The sequence below is a fragment of the Macrobrachium nipponense genome, chromosome 15 (assembly GCF_015104395.2).
Source record: "Macrobrachium nipponense isolate FS-2020 chromosome 15, ASM1510439v2, whole genome shotgun sequence".
In the NCBI taxonomy this organism is placed as follows: Eukaryota; Metazoa; Arthropoda; class Malacostraca; order Decapoda; family Palaemonidae; genus Macrobrachium; species Macrobrachium nipponense.
Window position 1 is genome coordinate 59,738,309 of NC_087208.1, and position 8,381 is coordinate 59,746,689.

General features: G+C 38.9%; 1 protein-coding gene across 16 annotated transcripts in view; it reads right to left on the reverse strand.

The window, feature by feature from the left end:
* The window catches only part of LOC135194994 (quinone oxidoreductase-like), a 55,011-nt gene extending 48,802 nt beyond the window's left edge, over positions 1 to 6,209 (reverse strand). For 3 of the 16 annotated variants that reach the window (XM_064221260.1, XM_064221253.1, XM_064221249.1), the window contains exon 1: positions 6,064 to 6,209. The gene's annotated coding sequence lies outside the window, so the exon portion shown is untranslated. Of the gene's footprint in view, positions 1 to 5,332; positions 5,586 to 5,667; positions 5,800 to 6,063 lie in introns of those variants that run through there. The other 13 variants (XM_064221259.1, XM_064221252.1, XM_064221248.1 and 10 more) reach the window with 8 other exon arrangements.
* Between the last annotated feature and the right edge of the window lie 2,172 nt (positions 6,210 to 8,381).

Sequence of the window (8,381 nt, forward strand, 5' to 3'; positions counted from 1 at the left end):
AAGGAATAAAATGAAAATGCATCTTGCATTACGATTCACTTCACAATGAATAAGGGCTCGGATCGAGCGCATTTGCGCCCTCGGTACCGAGCGCAAGGGTAAAAGGATCCATTCCTTACCTTTATGGATCAAGGTTTATGGAAACCTTGATCCATAATGAATTGATGCAATCAAAAAATATATGAAATGAAAAGAATACTGCGCTTGCGATTTCAACTTCATACAAATAAAAAGGGAAGGATCAATTCCCGGGAAATAGCGGAAACATTGATCCCAGTAAACAATGCAATCTCAATAAAAAATGAAAAAGGAAAAAGAACTGCACTTGCGATTTCACTTCATTCAAAATAAAAAGGGGAAAGGATCAATTTCCGGGTAAGCTCGGAAACTGATCCAAAATGAGTATTGCTACAATCAAAAATAATATATGAAAATGAAAAAGAATACTGTACTTGCGATTCCACTTCCATACTGAATAAGTTTCCGTGCCGAGCGCATTCGTTTCGGCAACGGGCATACAGGTCAAAAAATATAAATGAAAAGAGCACCTTACTTACATTTTCATCTAACACATTTCAACCCAATATACGCTCGGAGCGAGCGCTCCCGCCCTCGGCACCGGAGCATACACAATACGAGATCATTGCTGGGAAAATGAATTCCCGCACTTATACGCCCTTCAGTACCCGGCCACTCGGGTAACTCGGAAGGGCGTGGTGAAACCAAGATCCTTTAATTCACAATTGAATTCAATGGGAATAAATATGAAATGATTGTACTTACAATTCAGTTTCACTAGATAAATAGAAAAAGAAAAACACAATCATGCGAACGAAAGCAACGACGATGAAGCGGGCAGAGAGCGATGATACACGTCCACACGCCAGCAGGCCGAAAGCAAAAGTGGTTTGTTTACCTACCAGTCGCGCAGCTAGCGCGCTGCCTGAGGACAAGCAGTTAACTACCGAACCCCTTGTTCGAAAGCTTACGACCTATCCAGCTGCCGCTAGTACCTTCCTATTGTAAAAGGAACGAGGTTGTATGCCGTGTCGGAACAACTAGATCTTGGTCCAAAGCTCCTCAATGGCTTGTACAGAGACCGAGTTAGGCTGCAGAGAAAACACAAGGCCCTATCAAATCCTCTAAAATGCATGTTGGTTTCTCTCTCAAACATAAGGCAGATACCACCTCCCTACTCTGGTGAATGCTCATGTGATTCTGGGGTCTTTTGAGACTTCTTTCTGTGATAGGAAACAAGGAGATCAGGAGGAATTACAGGAAGATCTTGACAAAAAGGAGGATGAAGGGAAAGAAGACATGGCCCTGCATTTCTTTAACCTTATTCTTACTTTCTCCTCCTACACCAGAAAACAAGGTCAAAGCAACAGACACACACGAGTGCCACCTGTGTTCACTACCACAGGGTTATGTCCCACAAAAACAGGAGGCTCAACAGAATTGAGCTCCTTTACAAGAACAGCACGAACATCAAGAGCGGTAAACCCCTTGGCTGAAACTAAGAGTTCTATGAACATGGAAAACCCAGCAGGGAAAGAGTGAGGGCAGTCTGGAGGGTGAAACGAAAAGGGTGTCAAAGGCTGAGCATTAAATTTTCAGCCTTGATTACCTTTTACCATCCTAGGTTTCTTGCCAAACATTACTCATTCCTTACAGGTACACCCAGGGCTGCATATCCTTCCCATGTAAAACAAACAAAACTGGTGGGGGTAAACAGTTAAGGAAGACAAAGCACCAGCTGACAAGCTGCATACTATCAATGCTTAGTAGGTACCTAATCATCATCTTCCCAGCTGGTTCCCAATTTTTTATATGGGGTCGCATTTTGGATGAGCCGTTTCCATCTATTTCTATCCTGCACTTCTGCCTCATCAATTCCCTTCTCATGTAAATCTCCTCTCACACAGTCCTTCCATCTCTTTCTTGGTCGTCCTCTTCTTCTCCTTCCTTGAGCCTCCATCCACATAGTATGTCTCCCAGCATGGTCCTCATCTCTCCTCAACAGGTGTCCATACCATCTCAGCCTCCCCTCCTGCACTTTCTTTGATATTTCCACCACCTTAGTTGACCCCCTTATGTAGTCACTTCTGATCCTATCCTCTCATCACCCCAGACATCCACCTAAGCATTTTCATTTCTGCCACATCCATCTTCTTCTCCTCTGTCTTTCTCATGTTTGCTGTTTTCATACCATACGGCATTGCTGCTCTTACCACCGTCTAGTGAAATTTTCCTTTTAACTTCAGCGGTACTCTTTCATCACAAAGTGTTGTGCTTGTTTTATTTTCTTCGTTGTTGTTTGGGTTTGCGTTTATTGTCCGTTACGGGTTTCTTTTATTCTCTTTCTCTCTTCTCTTCTCTTTATAGTCAGTCTTCTCCGGTAGCTTATTGGTAATGTTTGGAAGGTTATCTGTTATATGGGCTAACCTTCAATTATCACTTGCGGTGAGGTTTTTCTTTTCTTAGGAACATTGTAGATTAATTTCTTTTCATTTTCCAGTCTCTCTGGAGGGTTTGGCATGGATACTTATCCTTAGATTCTTGGCAAGTTAAACACCACTTAATTAATCTTACTTATATTAACTAAGTCAGAGTTCAAAAGTTTTACACAACACTACACAAGGAACAGAGGGAGAATGGGCATAGCCTCCCCGTATAAGGCTTAGATCCTAACTGAGTTTCTCTGAGCCCTCAAGTGAAGTCTCAACCTAACTCACACAGTTAAGCTCCTCCTTAACTTCTACTAAGACACATCCTACTACTTCTTGAGTGGCTTTCCTTACTTCCGGTGCCACCCCTCTAGATTAGTCTTATTGGTTCCGTTTCTCTACGGTAACCACCCACTGAAGGTGTCAAACTTCAGATTTTCCACTGGAGTTTGCAACTTACTGTTTTGGCAAACTGCTGCCTGTGTTTAGTCTCGTTTTCAAAACCGCTATTCTGCAGTCTGATACTGCCACACATCTACTCCCTTTTCTACCTCTCCTGGTAGATTCTTTCAGTACTCTACCCTCACTCTATATATATTTCTACCAGTGGATTTTCCTATCTAATTGTCCCTACATATTTATAGACAAGACTCCTGTTATTTCCTAACAAAAGAACTCCAGAGGCTGCTCTCCAGTTGTTCCAGCCTGCCTATACCCAATGTTTTACTTCTACTTCCTTTCTTCCTCCAGCATTAACAAAGGATCCCAAATACTTAAACTTATCAACTCTCTTTTTTTGTTCTCCACCAAGCTGAATGCTTTCTCTATCATCCCCCTCATTGGTGGTACACATATATTCTGCCCTAGATCACTTATTCTCATTCCTCTGTCCTCCAGTAATTGTCTCCATCTTTTCAATTTCATTTCCAGATCTTCCCTGCTCTCTGTGTATAGAACAATATCATTCGCATACAATATATTCCATCACTATGTTAAAGATAAATGGGCTTAGAGCCAACCCCTGATGTAATCCTACCTAATCACAAGCGTTTTCTTTTTTTACCAAATCCATCAGATACAGGTAGGACAAAACAAACTTAGACTGAACGTGTCAATTACCAGGGTTGCGACAATTGGAAAATGTGTGCCTGCTACTAGCTGTGTCCAAAATGAGTGGAGCCCTCTGACTATGCCAGATAGGAATCCAGCACCACTGAGTCTATGTTAACTTTGCATCCTTCCTTAGATCTTACCCCATGACTTTTAAGGCGCTGTCACACTAGCGAAATTTCCGTTGACTTTTGAATTTGATGTCGACTTTTCATGTTTTGACAACGACTTTCTGGTGTCGTAGTCACAAATTTTGAAAAGGGTACGGATCGAATTCAACCCATCGCTACCGTCGACTTTATTGTTTGTTTATATCTCGGAGAGCGAGCATTTCAAGTCATCAGATGCAGGATGGAGTTCTTGGTACAGGGGACAAGATTGCCCAGACAGTTTCTGTTTGAAGATATGTGGGAGAGACAATGCTTATGGGACCATAAGCATGATAGTTTTATGAAAAGGGTCCTAAATGAAAAAATTACCAAGAAATCACCATGCGACTCAGAGAAAACTTTCCTGAACTTGCTGATCTTTATACAGATACGCATTCTATATCGTGAATATCAGATTGTTATATAGTAGCCTAGGTCTGCTCCAGTTTTTTTTTTTTTTTTTTACATTAGCAAATATAAAGAAAAATTTTTAAAAATTTTTGCAGTGTTTCTCTAGCTTAATTTATAATAGTCTGACTGTGGTTGTGTAAACAAGGTTACGAATAGCCCATCTAGGCTAGCCCTAGCTTATTTTCTTAAATAAAACTTTTAACGTCTTTTAACCAGGACCGAACCCAAAGACTTTTTTTCAAATTCTATGCACCATCATCAAACACATGCAAGCATGACCCATCAGTTGCTTTGTGTTATAAAGCATACCTAGTAGTTGTTTTATCATTCCGGGAAGTCACAGCTCAGATGGTTTGTTTACGTTTTGAAGACGACAACCACAGTAAGAAGAACGTGTACGACACCAGAAGTACGGAATAAACGTTGACTTCTTTGGAAAGTCAACAACAAACTCAGAAAAAATAGACAGAAATTTTGTGTGTGACAGCACCTTCATTGTAGTGCTTTAAATCAGGATGAGAGGTGGGGGTGTTGGCCCAAGGGAGCAGGTTAGAACCTACTAGCATCCTATGTTGTGTTAGGATAGGAAGTAAAGTTAGAATGCACTACCTATTACCTACCTACCTAATGTATCCTACTAGGTACTAGCTTAATCTTTAACATTTTAGCTAGTACTACCTAGTAATTGTTAATAGGCTACCATTACCAAATTGCATATTAGCCTAGCCTACCCTACACTAGTGCTCTGCACTCGTTTTTTTTTATATTTTTCCCTTCCCAGAAACCCCTATTTGCCTCTTAGGTACCCCATGATTGTCGAGTATAGGCTATACCTAGTAGTAGCTAGGTACTCTATATTGGCTAGCTATATACCTAGGTACTATTAGCTAGGTACTTAGGTAGGTAGGTAGCTACCTATAGTACTACCTAGTATAGCTACCTAGTAGTAGGTCTACTAGGTAGCTACTAGGTACTACCTAGCTACCTAGGCTATACCTTAGGTACAGGCTATGAGAGTAGCAAGGGAAACGCAAACTGTTAACACCAATAAAAGCCTAATAACCATAAACCGTAAAACAATGTCTGAAAAATATATTGGTAGTCTACATATCCGCAGACATAGCTAGGTAGCCAACAGCTCCAAAGATATGAATTACGACACCCAAACTTCGACCCCACTTGCCACAATACATGGGCCAATGAGGACAAACTAACCTTTTTAACATAAGAAAATTTCATGAATGAATTATCTAATTGCTCACTAATATGGCTTGAACACTTGCACAGTCATTCGCGAACTAAATAGTACCGATACAGAAGAATGACAACATCACAACCATAATTACACGTATGACTTGTAAAAATATGGAGTCAACACCTCTGTCACTTTGGACTTTGTTTTCTTAAAATCTACCATTAAGGAGTCGTTATCTACAGATTATGTGAGTGTCGCCCATTTACAAATCATTTGAGTCGTTAATTTATTGTCAACAAAGAAGTCTTTGAAATTTGTTAGTGTCATTCTGGACTAAAAACTCTTTGAAACTTACAAATATCGATTTGAAATTTCCAATTATCGCTGTCTGCAGAGAACGAATTCAAACTTGAGCCTTGCTAGGAATATGGAAAAGGAAAACTTGTAGTCGTATTAGGTATAGGAATACAATGATGGAACTCTTCGCTTGTTCTAGTCTATAAATAACAATTTAATACTTGTTACTATCGATGTTTATAGAGAAACTTGTGAAACTACCACTTATTCCCATCTATTTCAATATTACAACTGTTACTTTTACATAAAAAGTGTTGCAGAGAAAATTAAGGGAATTAAATACGTTTCCCCCCTTAAATTAGAGGTGTAACATCAGTCATTAATAGTAGATGGTATATGGTTTCTGTTTGAAAAGTGTATATAAATACACATTGGAAATGGATTAAACGCAAACCGTCAAAGTTTGTAGAAGGCAAGGATGAGCTGTGATGTATACGTATGTGTCAAAAATCATAGATTTGTCTGTGCGTGTGGAGTGGCCTTGGAATTACAATGTTATCAGTAGACCGGTGAGGCTGAATGGCCTAGCAGATAATGTGCTCTTTTGCAAGTCATGCCGTTAAGGGAAAATAGCTGTTCAAAGAAAAGCATAGTTATACAAAATAGATGCAATGAGGCACAATATCTCAATATATTTTTAATCAATTCCGTGGTTACAAGATTGAATTAAATTTATCCTAATCAGGAAGATAAATCATCTAGAAATTCTATATCCATTCGAAGTGTTTTGACCGGTCAATGTTCAATTGTTCAGTTGTTTACCTGATGGGTTTCCTCTGTTCAATTGATTTTCTGCGACATCAGATGATCGATTTATTATTATTATTTTTTATTTCGCTCAGTCACAGAATGTTTCATTGCTAGGATTTCAGCCTTACGTGACACCCCTTATTAGACTGTTGCTTACAATATTAGTTGTGTGTGGCACACTGCAAACATTAACGGACTAAATGTGCCTTGTAACTCCCTTCAGCTCAGAGGTATTGCTTTCTGCCCTTTATCTTTTATTTTTTACCTTTGGCCTTGTTCTATACCTAGCAATTCAACTATTCTTAGACTATACCCTGTTCTATTTCCAGTTGTCTGTTAGGATAAACCTTTTTGGGCCAGCACAATGTGAGTCTGACGTCTCTTTAAACTCAACATCACATTCAGCATTCAATAATAAATAATCGTCGTGTGTTTCCTCCATCGCCGCGTGACACAAATAGGGCCACTCAAAACTTTTCTATGCATTGTCTCCCACAATTCTCTATTTATCTCCATTTTTGCGTGATCATGAACAAGAGACATGAGATTGATAATCTAACTGATATAACAGACGTTGACGAAGGCCTGAATGGGTTTGCGAATGAATTAAACTTTTTTGAATCAGAATCAATAAAAAAAAAAAAAGAAACTTAGGAGATGAAAAACGCCAATGTATGATGGAACCGCAGAACATATAATATTTAAAAAGAAAATTCCACCATGTATACCAAACTATTTTGTAGAATATAGGAAAGGTAACCTGACTAACATAGGATATCATGATATTCTATATATTTATTCTGAAAAGGCTGGAGAAAAAAAAAATTCTACAAAAAAAATTAGAGATGAACAAGCTGGTTTTTAAAAAGACAGATATTGCAATGATCAAATATTTTGATAAAGCTATTATGCAGCAGTGCGTGGGATTCCAAAACAACTTCTGAAGGCTTTAAGGCAACTGACAGTGTCTACAGACCAGTGTGAGGAATTCCTCTCGCGACGATTTCATTTTCTAATGTTTTTGTGTATTCACTTTGTTCCCTTACTATCTGTCTTATTATACTTATTAGTGTCTGTCTCATAAGAAATTATTGATTGATTTCCACTGTGTATTGCCGTCTGTCAGGTAATCGACAGACAGGAACTCTGTTACTTTATTTGTATTGATGTGAAAACCAAATGTATTCGCATGCCCATATATTTTGTAAAGATATGTACGTCTATATTGTATGACATAATAAGGGTGAAAGAACCACATCTACTCGAGAATGACACTCTTAACATAATTTTTTTCTGATTTTGCTATGTTCTAGTAGGTAGTATCTGTGGTGCGGTTAGCAGCGAAAAGATGGTTTTACACAAAGACGAAGTCTTTTGACATAAACGTCAGTAGACGTTTCAGTAACGAAGTATAATTACGGTTTTAGTTATGCTAATTCATTTGTCCTTATATATGTGAAATTGTTCTTGGTGAGTGTATTGCGCATATCACGTATGGTAAGAGTTGAAGGTGTTATGGGTCTTGTTTGTGCCTCTCGCCAGAGAAGCCATTAGGAGAGGTCAAGACATCGGGAGGGGAAAGGAAGGATAGTAGTTCGCCCCTCTGATCGCTCCTTTGCGTACCCCTCTAGGGGTGTGTATGCGTATGTGCGTAGTACACTGTATGGGCGTGACATCGCCCAAAATTATATTGACACACACCACCAATTAATTCACTACATTTAATAAATGTATTGAAGTTGCACACTATTATATTTGGAATTTATTTTTGAAAACGAACTTGATAATTATTGTAATTTTTTTTTATGTTCATTAAAACCTTGTAAGTCAGTTCTGCATTCGTGGTAATTGTATAACTTGTCTCTTTTCCCCAACAAAACCCGAATGCAGCTGCAGGACAGAACGAACAGCTTCTTGGCTCAACTTTTGAGGTGACCTGTTATCTAGGGTTGTATAGTGGTG